At 33.7% G+C, this 14949-nt stretch overlaps 1 long non-coding RNA gene across 1 annotated transcript in view; it reads left to right on the forward strand.

Annotated features, from left to right (window-relative positions):
• LOC103099295 (uncharacterized) overlaps nucleotides 1–14949 on the forward strand; it is a 97038-nt gene that overhangs the window by 53450 nt on the left and 28639 nt on the right. The window lies entirely within an intron of this gene.

Genomic DNA, 14949 nt, shown 5'->3' on the forward strand with positions numbered 1-14949 from the left:
GGTAGTTTTAAGTATCAAAGAAGATAACTTTTAATGTGATTTATAAAGCTTAAAGGACAATATAAATGTGTGTCATTTTACTAGTAATAGTAACTGACAAAATTTTAAAATCTATTTTAACTCTCCCCATCTCTGTCTCTCATACAGAATGGCTATTTAACATATGCTGAATTATTATTTTTTAAATGACCAATTTTTCAAAGTCAGATTGATTTGATGGCTGTGTATAAAAAAAATCATCAGTGCTTAGGAAGAAAAAAATTGAAGTTGGGGGAAAAAAAAGAAGATGAAGGCAGAAGGGAACCTAAAAAGTAGCTTAAAAATTGAGTGAATAAAGAATATGAAACAACTGAATGGAAGAGACACAGAGGGAATTATAAACAGTATTTCTGTTAGTTTTCTTTTTCCTGGACATTGCTCAGTAAATCCAATTTGATTTACACCCAAATTGGATCAACTAAACACTTTCCCCATTTAATGAACAGCAATAAGCAATTATGTAAGTGGAGGGAGTGAATTGATGAAGAAATAGTTGAGTCCCAAAGCAAGATATTGATGAAGAAAGGAAAAGTAAATGTATAAATGGAGTGATTAGGTTAACTGCTTGGGATACTAAGAAATATAAGAGAAAGTTCCTCTCTCACCAACTTTCTACCTTTGTGACCTTATGGGCATCACTTTCTTCATCTACAAACTAAGATGATTTCCTCTTCAGATCTTAAGACATAAACATCTTTCCAAAAGCCTGAAAACCATAAACTGATCTTAAAATACATACATACACACATGAATACACACATATATATGAAAAAGACACGTAGAAAAACATTGATTGAAGAATGCCTTAACAATGGCACATGAATATAATTAAATATAGTGCCATAAGAAATATTGACTATGGGAAATTCAAAGAAAGTAAGGAAATTTACATGAAGTGATAAAGTGTAAAGAAAGCCTATTCAAACACAAAGTGAAAGGAATATCTTTCATTATGTGAAGAGTAACTCTAAAATATATATATGAATTTAGATGAATCATTTAACTTTACTGGGCTTCATATTTCTCAATTGTAAAATGAGGTTTTTTGAATATATGGTTTTGAAGGTACCTTCCAATTCCAAATCTATGATACTATGATCATATGATTCTATAAATCCTTGTAACAGTCCAAATATGTATAAATCTTAAAAATATTATAGAGGTACTCAAAAAAACCACACTTATGAGCAATGTGCTCATTTACCAGTTATGTCCTTGAGTTCAAATCAAGACTGTAACCTTGTGCAATTACAACCCATCCCTGACACTACACTCTGAAAGACTGAGCCATCTTAGTCTCTTTGTTTTGCCAATAATGATCATTTAACATTAGTATAAGACAAGCTTAGATGCCTTAGATCAAATGAACTCCTGATCTGGGCATCAGCTACACCTATTGTTTTAGGATCTGGCCTTGTATCTTATGAAGATTACCTCATAATGTTAATTTGTCAGACTACTCCTTTGATTATCAATCTCCCTTCCCCATTTCCTGTTGTTATCCCAATAAAAATCAGTATGTCTGGCTAAGAGGCAGCTCTTTTCCACCAGAGATAACTACCTGTCAGACTTACTTTATGTTGGAACTCTATGCATCTCTGGGTTTCTGTTTTATCTCTATGTCCTCCCTTGTTTAAACTTTAACCAGTCACCATATTCACTCAGTCCCTAGGCCCCCTTTTCATGTGTTCTACCCATGAGGAACTTTAGTGGAGTCACTGGATGGCTTCAGTCCTAATAAATGATCTCCTTTTTAAAGAACTGCTAAGTATATCTTCCTCCTTTTAGTAAGGAAGTCAAGAATAGAAATGCTGAAAATGGAATCTGTCCTGGGAGAAATGGCTACTCTCTCAGAGAACTTTGCTTAATTTTTTTCCTTGTTTCCAAAAAGGGTTCTTTAGGGGACGTAAAAAGCAAATTAACTTAAGATAAAATATGATGTGAAAATAAAACAAACATTTTTTTTAAAGTATTCACTCATATCATGAACAATTAAGAGCATTGGCTTTGGAGTGGCAGAGGGGGAATTGGGTTCAAATTTCATCTTTGACATTCATCACATATGTGATTTTGAATGAGTAATTTATATTCTCTTTGTTTCAGATTCATCACAATAAAATGAAAAGGAAAAAAATAGAGCTATATTAGATGCAACATTTTTAAATACTCTGAAATCTGTGAATTAAAGATCTAATTTATTTATTATTTTAAGAGTAGATATATTTTCCCCCATGGTTACAGGATTCTTGTCTCCTACTCTTCCCTGCACCCTCCTGGAGTTGACAAGCAATTCCACTGAGTTCTACATATATTATCATTCAAAACCTATTTCCATATTATTCATTTTTGTAGTAAAGTAGTCCTTTAAAACCAAAACCCCAAATCATGTACCTAAATAAACAAGTGATGATTATGTTTCCTTCTTCTTATTTCACTCTACATCAGTTCATGGAGGTCTTAGAGATCTAATTTAAAACTCAGATGGATGGATTTGTTATCTCCTCAGCCTAGATATATGCTATATCAGCAATGTTATACTGAAACAGAAATGGAAGCCAGTAATCTATATCTTTTAGGATCTCTGTGCTTTATATATTGTCTTCCATTGAGAATATAATATATTTATTTTATTGTATTTTTACAGATTTTGTCAAATATTTCACAATAGAAATACAAGTTATATTGTAATCTTGCTCAGATTTCCTATCAACATTATGTTTTGACAGATCTATTCTACCTTGATACAGTTAGTATTCTATTTAGAGCCATGCTTTTACAATTTGTCAACATGTTCTTCCATTACTCATGAATAGAAGATCTATCATAGGTACTTCGATCTTCCTTTAAGTATTTTCATACTTTGTGGCTAAAGGCACAATATTAAGACTGTTAGAGATGTTGTGGTAGAAAATACCAATATTTAACACGTTCATAATTATTAGCTCATGAAAAGTCTCTCTTAATTCAAGACAGTTGGCTAATGCTATAACCCCATTTTAGAACTGCTTACTCAACTGTACTAGAATTGGCATGTCAGCTGCCATTAGCTGAACTTTATCTTCTCTTCATTTGATTAAAACAGATGGTGCCTTTCTTGTTTTGAAATAAGATAGCACTGGGCATTCCTTCTTAACTTACTAGTGCTTTGAAAATCCATCTATAGCTGGCATAGTATAAAATATAGTACGAATACAGTGTGGAAATCAAATCTTATTGTGATTAAGCACAAAGAAGGCTGCTCTGTAAAAATTTTTAAACTTATGCTTAAAATTATTATGCACACTGGTAACATATTAGTGTTGGCATTATTAGCCAAAAGGCTGTGATTCACATTGGGTTGTAGAGAAATTTGACTTTGTTCTTGCTGACATTGTTTCCACCTTGCTGTAATGTGAGCTGCCTCAAATCACATGTAAAGGTCTCTGATGTACATGAGCTTTTTTATTCCATCGAAAACACATTTTGAAAACTGGTGCATTTCTCAATATGAAGATCAAGTGTCAGTGTTTTAAATAGCCTAAGAAAAAGTCAGTCACGAGTGTGGGTGAATTCTGAGGTCTTTTTCTATGAAATAAATGATGAAGATTCAGTTAAAAAGAGGACTTTTATCCACTTCAATGTGATATGAAAAAGAGAATGCCTGTATTAGAAAGGAAAGAAGGGGATAGGAATAAACAATGCAGAAAATTTTGAAGTGACTTAATTCCCCTAACAGCAAATAAAGCATGGCCAGGGTTCCATTCAGTTTCTAAAAGTGTCTTGAAGATTGTCTTTTTGAACAGTTCTAGTCAATAGTCAAATGAAGTTCCTAGAAGTTCTTGAGGCCTAATGGACTTAATTTTGATGACACACAAAAAGGAGCTGACCAGTAACAGGGCCATGGGAGGAAGGCTGCCTTAAATATAACAAAATCCCATATTGAGGTAATATAACCTTAAAGAAAGGTGGTTTTAATAAAGAATTCTCTTTATACTAGACGCATTTGTTTAGATTTATATTCTGTAGACTATGATGACAACTCAATAATGATTGCTCCAGACCTCTGTATTAATAAGATTTAATATAGCAAAGTTTCCAGAAATGTGTTTTTTGAAATATTATGAGTCAGAAAATATTCCTCTGAAGCTGTATCTCATCAACAGTTTTTTATGAGTTTGAATTCAAAGAATTATATATACTTTGTAAGAAAAAAATGAACCCCAAAGCAAGCAAATTAGTTAACTAGTTCTTATGCATGACAGATATGTATGTTAGAATGCAATACGTCTTCCATAAACCTTTTGAAGTTCACATTTTGGGAGTTAAGGGTAGAACAGAATCCATTCTGTTTGCAGATGTATTGCATTGTAATTGCCAGAAGTCTGGGACTGAAGTATTAGCCCTGCAAAAAAAGCACTATGGTTTCAGAAATCTTTAAATGGGGCTCTTAGATCACTCAGAAGAGGTGAAAGACTATATATTCTAAATACAAAGACTTCAGTATGCCTCCCATAGCTTAATCTAACAATAAACATAACTTTCATATATATTAAAATTATTTTAGGATGTTTTCATAACTATGGCTTAATGTTAATATGATTATATTGTGGCTAAAAAGCCACATTTGGTAGAAAAATTTATGAACAAAAAAGATCTCTTATGGGATTTATGTGGATATAGCTCAATTCCAAAGAAAAGTTAATTCTTAGAATAATTTAAAAAAGTAGAGACTTATCTTGATTCATTTAAAATGATTTTTTTCATTTTTAATGTTAATCAATAGAAAGAAATTATATTATAGCTTTAATTAAAATTACAAAAAAAATCCCTATGATTTCCTGAAACATTTATCTTTTCAATGGAAATTGTCTGTCAATAATCCAAGGTCAATATCTGTGTAGATACATGAATTTCAATTTAGTAGACCTGATAATTTCAATTATTTTTAATCTGATGAGATGGCAATTCTACCAGAGGATATTACTTGAGTTGAAACTAAGAAGGAAAAGTTGAGAGATCACTTTTAAAAAAGGTGGATCAAAAGTCACTTAAAAGAGTCAACAAACAATCTAAATGAGTTTCAAAGAAAAAAATCTTTTTATACCATAATTTTAAAAATCATTTGTTTATGAGTAATCCAATTCATTTTCAGTTCTTTGCTACCACAAATAGTAGTGCTAATTTTTTTTTGTTGTATATTAAAACATTCTTTTTAAAATTTTTACTTCTTTGGGAGATATATTTAATATGGGAATGGTATGTCAAAGGTCTTGTACAGGTTTTACATTTTCCCTGAATGTGTGATTTTTTAATGTAAAACAAAAAGAGTTTAGAAACTTTTACATATTCACTTTACAGACAAACACAAATACAGAGAGGCAGTCACCTGAAGCTAGAAGACTCCTACATGGCAGGAAAAAAAAGAGAATACAATTCATCAGTAAAGCACATCAGCAGACTTTATATTCACAACTATTTCAACAGCCTGCTAGTTGTATTACTGCCTTACTTCACAACCCAACCCCTATTCCAATCCATTCCTCCAATCAGCTGTCAAATTTATCATTCAAATCATATCCCTAGCTATGCTGCTCCTATTTTGATAAATTCGACTTATTTCTTATGACTATCATAATTAAATATAAAATATTCTGACTTAAAACCTTTCACAATATTATAAAGTTCTTCGCATTTCCCCTGTGTTCCAGGGGCACTCCAGATATTTTGTCTCCCAAAGCCGACATATGGTTGACCCTCATTCCTGCAATTCTCTCCTTATCTCTGCCTCCTAGCTTCCCTGATTTGTTTTTCTTTCAGAAAATATCTATAAGTTTTACCTTCTATAAGAAATATTTTTCCTGATTAAAATCTTCCCTTAGTAGTTGCCTCTCTATATGTCATATTTATAATTTATCATATACATATGAAATATATATATATGTATTTGAGTATTGTGTATACATATATGTTGTGTGTGTGCTTGTGTGTGTGTAAGAGAGAGACAGAGACAGAGATAGAGACAGGGAGACAGAAAGACAGTCAGAGACTGGGACAGACAGAGGGATAGACTGGTGAAATGTCTGTTCTGCAAAACAAAACAAAAAAAAGACATTCCATCTTTCTACCTCTTAACTCCCTAATTTTCTTTGGCTGTCCCCTATGCCTGGACCACTATCCCTACTCTAGACCAATTTCTGACCTCCCTGAATTCCTTTGAGACCTAAATAAAACCTGCACATCTTGTAGGAAGTCATTCCTATATCCCCTTAATACAAATCCCTTCCTCTGATAATTATTTCCCATTTTCCTAAAGATGATTTTATTTTCTTGGAATATATTTGTTTGCATGTATCCAATCATTTTAAAAATACTTCACAATTGGGGCTATCATTTTCCTGTTTTTTGTATCAGAGCACTTAGCACTTTGCCTGGCACATAGCAGATGTTTAATAAATGTTTATTAATTGGTTGATTAATATATACATACACAAACACAGACACACATCTATATCTATGCATAAGTATGTCTATATAGAAAGAGATAGATAAATGTCTTTTGCCCATCCTTGTATCTTCATTATTTAACACAGTGACTAGCACATGCTAGTTGTTCAAAAAATGGCTGCTGACTACTTGAAAAATAATTAAATTTTCATCTTGCCTCAGATGCTCACTAGTTATATGATCCTAAGCAGTCCTGTCCCTTAACGTTTCTCTCCGGTTCCTCATTTATAAAATGAACATAATAATAGTTCCTATCTGGCACAGTTATTAAGAAGAATAAATGTGAAAATGCACATATAAAGTGTTTTATAAGCTTTAAAGTGATATATGTGTATGTATATATATATACATATGTGTGTGTGTGTGTGTGTGTGTGTGTGTGTGTGTGTGTGTGTGTAAGCAAGTATTCTGATTGGCTCCACTCAAGTTCTACTGCAGTGAATTCTGGAATTCTAGCCCAGGGCACTCTGCATTGAAGCAGGTTGTTCTGTGTGGGCCCAGAGCAAAGCCAGGAGTATGTGCTAGAATGTATTGTGGTTATCATCATCACACTTGTGTATTAGGTCATTTATGATTATTTTCAATATCATTGATATGGCATTTTAACACTTGCAAAGGGCTTAACATATATTAACTCATTCTCTTCCTCAAAACAATCCTGGGGAGTAGTGATTATTATAAATCCTAGATTACAAATGAAGAAACTGAGTAAAATAGATTAAGCAAATTATTTAGTGTCATACAATTATATGTATCTGAATCAGGTTGTGAACTCAGGTCCTTTTAGCTCCAGTCCAATACACTATTCACTATGTCACCTGCATGATATTTTTTTATTTTAATTTTATTTCATCAATTTAGAACATTATTCTTTGGTTACAAGAATGATATTCTTTCCCTCCCTCACCTCCACCCACTCTTCCCATAGCCAACGCGCAATTCCACTGGGTATTACATGTGTCCTTGATCAGAACCTATTTCCCTATTTGTTGATGTTTGCACTAGGATAATCATTTAGATTCCACATACCCATTCCTATCCCCTTCAATCCATTTAATCAAGCAGTTGTTTTTCTTCTCTATTTCTACTCCCATAGTTTTTCCTCTGAATGTGGATAGTGTTCTTTCTCACAGATCCCTCCAGGTTGTTCACGATCACTGCATTGCCACTAATGGAGAAATCCATTACATTCAATTTTACCACAATGTATCAGTCTCTGGGTATAATGTTCTCCTGGGGAGGCAGAGTCAAGATGACTTATCTTAGTTTTTTAAGTTTTTTCCCAATTGACTACAGCCTCTCTTAATTGTGTTTTGAATTGCATTTTGAGTTCTTACACAGCCTGTATCCAATTCACTAGGATTTCTGATTTATCGCTTGCTGATCCCTCCCCCTCTGTTTATTCCGGTTGCTGTATAGAATCTGTCTATTATAATTTCTTTCTTCTTTTTCTGTTGTTTGCTCATATTTACCCCTTCTTTGATCCCTGTATTTGTCTGTGCTCCTGCTCCTCTCTTTATTTTGGTTTTGGGGGCTTCTGTTAGTCTCCCCCTTGGAGGTTTAATAGATCTCTCAGTGCAGTCTCTGGGGGAGGGTTGTTGGTGGTTTGAGCTTCCCTGTCCTCTGGAGGCTTTTGATTGGATTAAAGTCCAGCAGTCAATGAGGGAGGGGTGTGGAGCCTGGGCTTCCCAGAGTTCTGAAGATTTTTGAGGGATTAAGTTCAGCTGAGTTGGTCTGGGTGTGCTCTGAGGCCAAAACCTCCTGGAAGGTTGGAGCAAATATGGAGGATCTCCACAGTTCTGACCAGGCTTTCAGCTCTATGCTCCCTATCTAGCTCCTTCCCCGCCATCTGCTTTTGATGCTCTGAGCTTGGCACAGTCCTGCCCACACGGTATGCCCTCAACAAAACCATCCACAAAATTGACCATATTAAGAAGCATACTGACAAAAATCACGATTATCTCAATAGATGCAGAAAAAGCCTTTGATAAAATACAACACCCATTCCTACTGAAAACACTAGAAAGTATAGGAATAGAAAGGTCATTCCTAAAAATAATAAACAGTATGTATCTAAAACCATCAGCAAATGTCATCTGCAATGGCGATAAACTAGAAACCTTCCCAATAATATCAGCAGTGAAACAAGTATGCCCATTATCACCTCTATTATTTAACATTGTACTAGAAACACTAGCAGTAGCAATTAGAGAAGAAATAGAAATTGAAGGTATTAAAATTGGCAATGAGGAGACCAAGATATCACTCTTTGCAGATGATAGGATGGTCTCCTTAAAGAATCCTAGAGAATCAACAAAAAAGCTAGTCGAAATAATCAACAACTTTAGCAAATTTGTAGGATACAAAATAAACCTATGTAAGTCATCAGCATTTCTATATATCTCCAACCAATTTCAGCAACAAGAATTTGAAAGAGAAATTCCATTTAAAATCACCCTAGACAATATAAAATACTTAGGAATCTATCTGCCAAGACAAACAGAGGAACTATATGAAGACAACTACAAAACACTCTCTACACAATTAAAATCAGATCTAAACAATTGGAAAAACATTGATTGCTCATGGGTGGGATGAGCTAACATAATAAAAATGACAGTCCTGTCCCAATTAATTTACATATTTAGTGCCATACCCACTGAACTACCAAAAAACTTTTTTTACTGAATAAGAAAAAAACATAACAATGTTCATTTGGAAGAGCAAAAGATCAAGGATATCCATGGAAATCATGAAAAAAAAAATTCAAAGGAAGGAGGATTTTTCAGTCTCAGATCTTAAACTATATCATAAAGAAGTTGTCATCAAAACAATTTGGTCCTGGCTAAGAGAAAGATAGGAGGATCAGTGGAATAGACTTGGGGTAAGTGACCTCAGTAAGACAGTCTATGATAAGCCCAAGGATCCTAGTTTTGTGGACCAAAACCCACTATTTGATAAAAACTGCTGGAAAAATTATAAGAAAGTATGGAAGAGATTAGGTTTGGATCAAAATCTCACACTCTACCCCAAGATAAACTCAGAATGGGTGAATGACCTGAATATAAAGAAGGAAACTATAGGAAATTAGGTGAACACAGAATAGTATACTTGTCAGATCTTTGGGAAAGAAAAGTCTTTAAAATCAAACAAGAGCTAGAAAAAAATCACAAAATGTAAAATCAATAATTTTGTTTACATTAAATTAAAAAGGTTTTGTACAAACAAAACGAATGCATCTAAAATTAGAAGGGAAGCAACAAATTGAGAAACAATCTTCATTACAAAAACCTCTGACAAAGGTCTAATTAATCAAATTTATAAAGAGGTAAACCAGTTGTATAAAAAAATCAAGCCATTCTCCAATTGATAAATGGGCAAGGGACATGAATAGGCAATCTCCAGTTAACAAAATAAAAACTACTAATACGCACATGAAAAAGTGTTCTAAATCTCTTATAATCAGAGAAAAGCAAATCAAAACAACTCTGAAGTATTACCTCACACCTAGCATATTGACTAACATGACAGCAAAGGAATGTAATGAATGCTGAAGGGGATGTGGCAAAGTTGGGAAATTAATGCATTGCTGTTGGAGTTCTAAATTGGTCCAAACATTGTGGGGGGCAATTTGGAACTATGTCCAAAGGGAGCTAAAGGCTATCTGCCCTTGGATCCCACCATAACACTGCTGGGTTTGTACCCAAAGAGATAATAAGGAAAAAGATATGTACAAAAATATTCAAAGCTGTGCTCTTTGTTGTGGAAAAAAATTGGCAAGTGAGGGGATGCCTTTCAATTGGGGAATGGCTGAACAAATTGTGGTATATGTTGGTGATGGAATACTATTGTGCTCAAAGGAATTCTATGGGGACTGAAACAACCTCCAGGAAGTGATGCAGAGTGAGAGGAGCAGAACCAGGAAAACATTGTACACAGAGACTGATACACTGTGGTACAATCGATTGTAATGGACTTCTCCATTAATGGCAATGCAGTGATTCTGAACAACTCGGGCAGATCTACAAGGAAGAACACTATCCACATTCAGAGGAAAATATGTGGGAGTAAAAACACAGAAGAAAAACAACTGCTTGAATACATGGGTCAAAGGGATATTGTTGGGGATGTAGACTCTAAATGAACATCCTAGTGCAAACATCAACAACATGGAAATAGGTTCTGATCAAGGACAAAAGTAATACCCAATGAAATTGGTCATCAGCTGTGGGAAAAGTGGGTGGAGGGGTGGGAGGGAAATAACTTGATTATTATAAACAAGGAATAATGTTCCAAAGTGACTATATAAACTAATGCAAATGGAAAAATTCCTAAATAAGTAATAAATAAATAAATCTCATATCATCATATATCATATCATCACAATGATATCTCTTTTTGGATGAATTCCTACTATCTGATCTACTACTAAGAATAATTTCTGAGAATTACAGAAATCCTCTTCCATGTAGACATACAAACATTTTTACCTTAATGAGTCCCTTAAATTTTCTCCTTCTTATTTACTTTACTGGATTTCTCTTGTGCTTTGTATTTGGCCTTCAAATTTTTTGTTCAGAACTGGTTTATTCCTCAGGAATGCTTAGAAATCTTTCCTCATATTGAATGACCATTTTTCACCGGAAAGAATATACTCAGTTTGCTGGATAGGTGACTGCATTGTAAACATAAATCTCTTGACTTCCTGAATGTCATACTTCATGCCTTACGATGCTTTCATATACAAGCCACTACATCATAAGTGAATCTGATTGTAATTCCATGGTATTTGAATTTCTTTTTTCTGGCTGCTTGAAATGTTTTTTTTTTTCCCCTTGGCTTGGTGGCTTTTGAATTTAACTATTTCATTTGTGGAAGTTGTCAATTGAGTATTTCATTCTGGAGGTGATCCATGAATTCTTTCCATTTCAATTTTATGTTCTTGTTCAAGGATCTCTGGACAGTTATTTTTGATAAGATCTTGTAATATGATATAAAAGGTTTTCTCATCATCATGGCTTTCAGGTAGTCCAATAATTTTAGATTTTCTCTCCTAGATTCATTTCTTGGTCAATTGTTTTTTTTCTTTTTTCAAGAATATATTTCATGCTTTCCTGTTTTCTTTTTTTTTTCATTCCTTTGATTCTGCTTTATTGTTTCTTGATTTCTCAATAAATCATTAGTTTCTAGGTGGTCATTTCTGACTTTTAAGATTGGATTTTCCTTTGTCAGTTTTTGATTCTCCTTTTTTTGATTATCCCATTTCTTCTTACATCACTTTCATTTCTCTTCTCCACTTTCCCTCTACCTCTCTTAATTGGTTTTTGAAGTACTTTGAATTCATTCTTCCAGAAACTGAGGCCAATCCATATTTTTCTTTTGGTCTTTGGGTGTTTTTCCTTTGCTTTTATTGCCCTCTTCTGTGTTGTACCTTGCTCTTTGTCTCCATAAAAATTCTTTAGAGTTATGTGCTTTTTAATTTTTTTGCTCATTTGTCCTATGTAATTATAGATACTGGAGGGTGGGGTATGATGTGATGGTCTGAGCTCTGAGAACTCTGAGATCCATATTCCCCTGCTGATTCAATTGATCCTTGAGATGTTGATAGCTTAAAGATTCACCTCAGGCTTGGGTGTAAGCTTTTGATCTCACTCTGATCTTGATCAGGTCAGGGACTGAGTAAATTCTACCCTCAGGCTTAGTCTGAAGTTTTTGGTCTCACTGTGAACTTGATCCAATCAGGCATGTCCTTGATTGTCCTGACTTGGAGCTCTGCCTTGTGCTTTAGGCAAAAAGATGAGTACTTAGTATGTAGTACTATCAGCCACCCCAAAGTGTGAACTAAGTCCTTATCCTAAGCTCAGACTAGAATTCCCTGGGCTGGGGTTCTTGACTTTTCCACAGGTTGGGAATTTCAAGAAGTATGGGTTGACTTGTACCACTATTTGCCCAGGCAGGATCTCAGGATCTGGATTTTGGTTTGGAAATAGGTTCCTAAACCTCAGATAGCAGATGTAGGGTGGGGGTGTGTGGCTTGCTCTTGGCTTGATCTTCTTTGTTTGCTATAGCTTCCTGCTGGCCCTTCTCTCCTCTCATACCAGTGCCCAAGATGTTCTTTAACTGCCTTTTGGGTTTCTCTTTTCTTGAAAGATGTTTCACTCTATCTCCTTATTGATTCTTTCACTCTTAAATTCATTTTGTGGTGGTGTTTTAATATTGGTAGGAGAGGATTCTATGGTGTCAATTCCTGTGGAATGTCTTGAAGGCCAGATTTAAGAACATGGATTTTAAATAGGAAAGTAATCAGAGGGTTTAAAATGTTTTCTTAAATTCACGATGGATTTATTATCATGACTCTACATGAGACAGAATAATCTAGCAGGAATATGAGTAGTATATAATATACTATAATGGATAGAAATTGCTCAATAAATAGTTTAGAAAGCTTTAATAGTAAAAATAAAGTGGTATTGAGATATAAAGTTGGGTAATGGAAACATAGGGAGGAGTGTGCATTAAATATATTATGCAGTTATGTCTGATAATCATCCCTATCCTAGAATTTTTTTATTTTTTTTATTTTAACTTTTTAAATTTAAATTTAATTTTTAATTTTAATTTAATTAATTTTAATTTTAATAATCCTAGAATTTTAAAAAATTATATTGCTAGAAGTCATGAATTTGGATGAAAAAAGGTGTAATTTTGTTTATTTTGATAATCTCAAACTGTTTCTAGCATCTCATTAAATTGGTTGTAATTTTTTATCCTTATCTACTTTTTTGGAATCAGTTCTAAATATCAGTAGAAGTTTATCAAGATCAAGATGGGATGTGCCTATCTATCTGTTCTCATCAAGAATGAAGAGAGAGGCCAGGGGACTTCAATGTCACCTTCCTACCCTTCCGGAATGCAAGGAAAAATAAGCATTTTATATACTCTTCTGACTAGGAAACAATTTGGGCTGTTGGGGTGTCTAGGGGAAGCCTATACTCCAATATCAATGTGACATTTCATTTTTCTTGTTTTCCTCGAAAATTGAAGCCATTATTTGTCAGCTCCCTTCCTCTAAATTTCTTATTCTCCAAAATACTTCACTTTATTTCCTACTACCTAATCATTTTCCTTAGTCTCTATAAAAGTCTCTTTTCCTAACCAAAGAAATTCACTTGTGCTCTTTAATACGTCTTGCTTTTCTCACAATTTGCTTTCATAGTCATTCATCAATTTTTGAACCTCTAGAACCTTCCTTTTTACTCATTCCTTTCCTACTTTGCTCAAATACATCGATGTTTCCCCATCTGAAAATAAACAAGAATTGATTAAAAATATATATTTACTAGACTTTACTATCTCCAACCCTACCCTGAAGAAACCATTTCAGCATTTCCTTTCTCAGAAGACCATAATATTAAGACAAAAAGGGGTCAAAATCTCTGAGTGTCTACACAGGCAGAAAAATACATACACACAAACACAAACACACTCAAATTTCAAATCATTTTTCTTTCATAATGTAAGTAACTCAGATTTATTTTAATGGCTTTGAGACCATAAAATTTATCTTATACTCAGTTGGTGCATGAATATATAGTTATAATTATTCTTATAGATTTTTTATTCCTGAGCAATCAGTGTCGTAAGTTATTATTTCTTTTTTCTCATCTATTTTATCAAATTATAAAGCATATGAACAACATTTCACAAAGCTTAAAAGTAATTTAAATAGAAACTTATTCTTATCATTGTAGTCCTCATTCCCATCATTCTCATCATCATTATCCTATTTAGAATTGTGCACCTCCACTTTTCCAACACCTCTTTTAAATTCCCTTTTGCAAGTTCAGGTGAGCTATAAATTCAAAAAAGGGGGTAATTCATAGACATTTCCCCTTAAGTGTTCTTAATTTACTCCTCAGGGTTACTCTTTCCCAGGTGACTAATTTAATTCAATTCCAAGAATTGTCTAGAGTACTTAAAAGTGTTTTTTATAACAATTGGATTGTCTGCCAGTAGTAGATGGGAGGGGTACCTTTGAGAACACTTCAGTATACAAAGGTGAAAATGAAACCAAGACCTGATAAATTCCATGGAGACTAATGAGGGCAGAAATGGTACCCCAGATAATCAAGCTTAGGAGAATGTAGATGGTCAACAGAAAACTAGTGTTAAAACTTTCATGTGTGTGTGGTACATTTTGTACAACAATTCATAATCATATCTCTTAGTTAGCTCAGACTTCTTGCACCAAACTCTTGAAGCCTGAAAGATCAGACCTTAACTCTGATGATCATTTCTTATACACTATGAATTTCTCTCTTTGATTCTCCTTTCATATCAGCCACTGTCTATTACTATTAACTATTTTTAGTAAATCAATCAGATAATGAGATATGGTGGTACCAAATTTTATTTGATTTGTGATTT

Source organism: Monodelphis domestica, chromosome 8, assembly GCF_027887165.1.
Source record: "Monodelphis domestica isolate mMonDom1 chromosome 8, mMonDom1.pri, whole genome shotgun sequence".
Lineage (NCBI taxonomy): Eukaryota > Metazoa > Chordata > Mammalia > Didelphimorphia > Didelphidae > Monodelphis > Monodelphis domestica.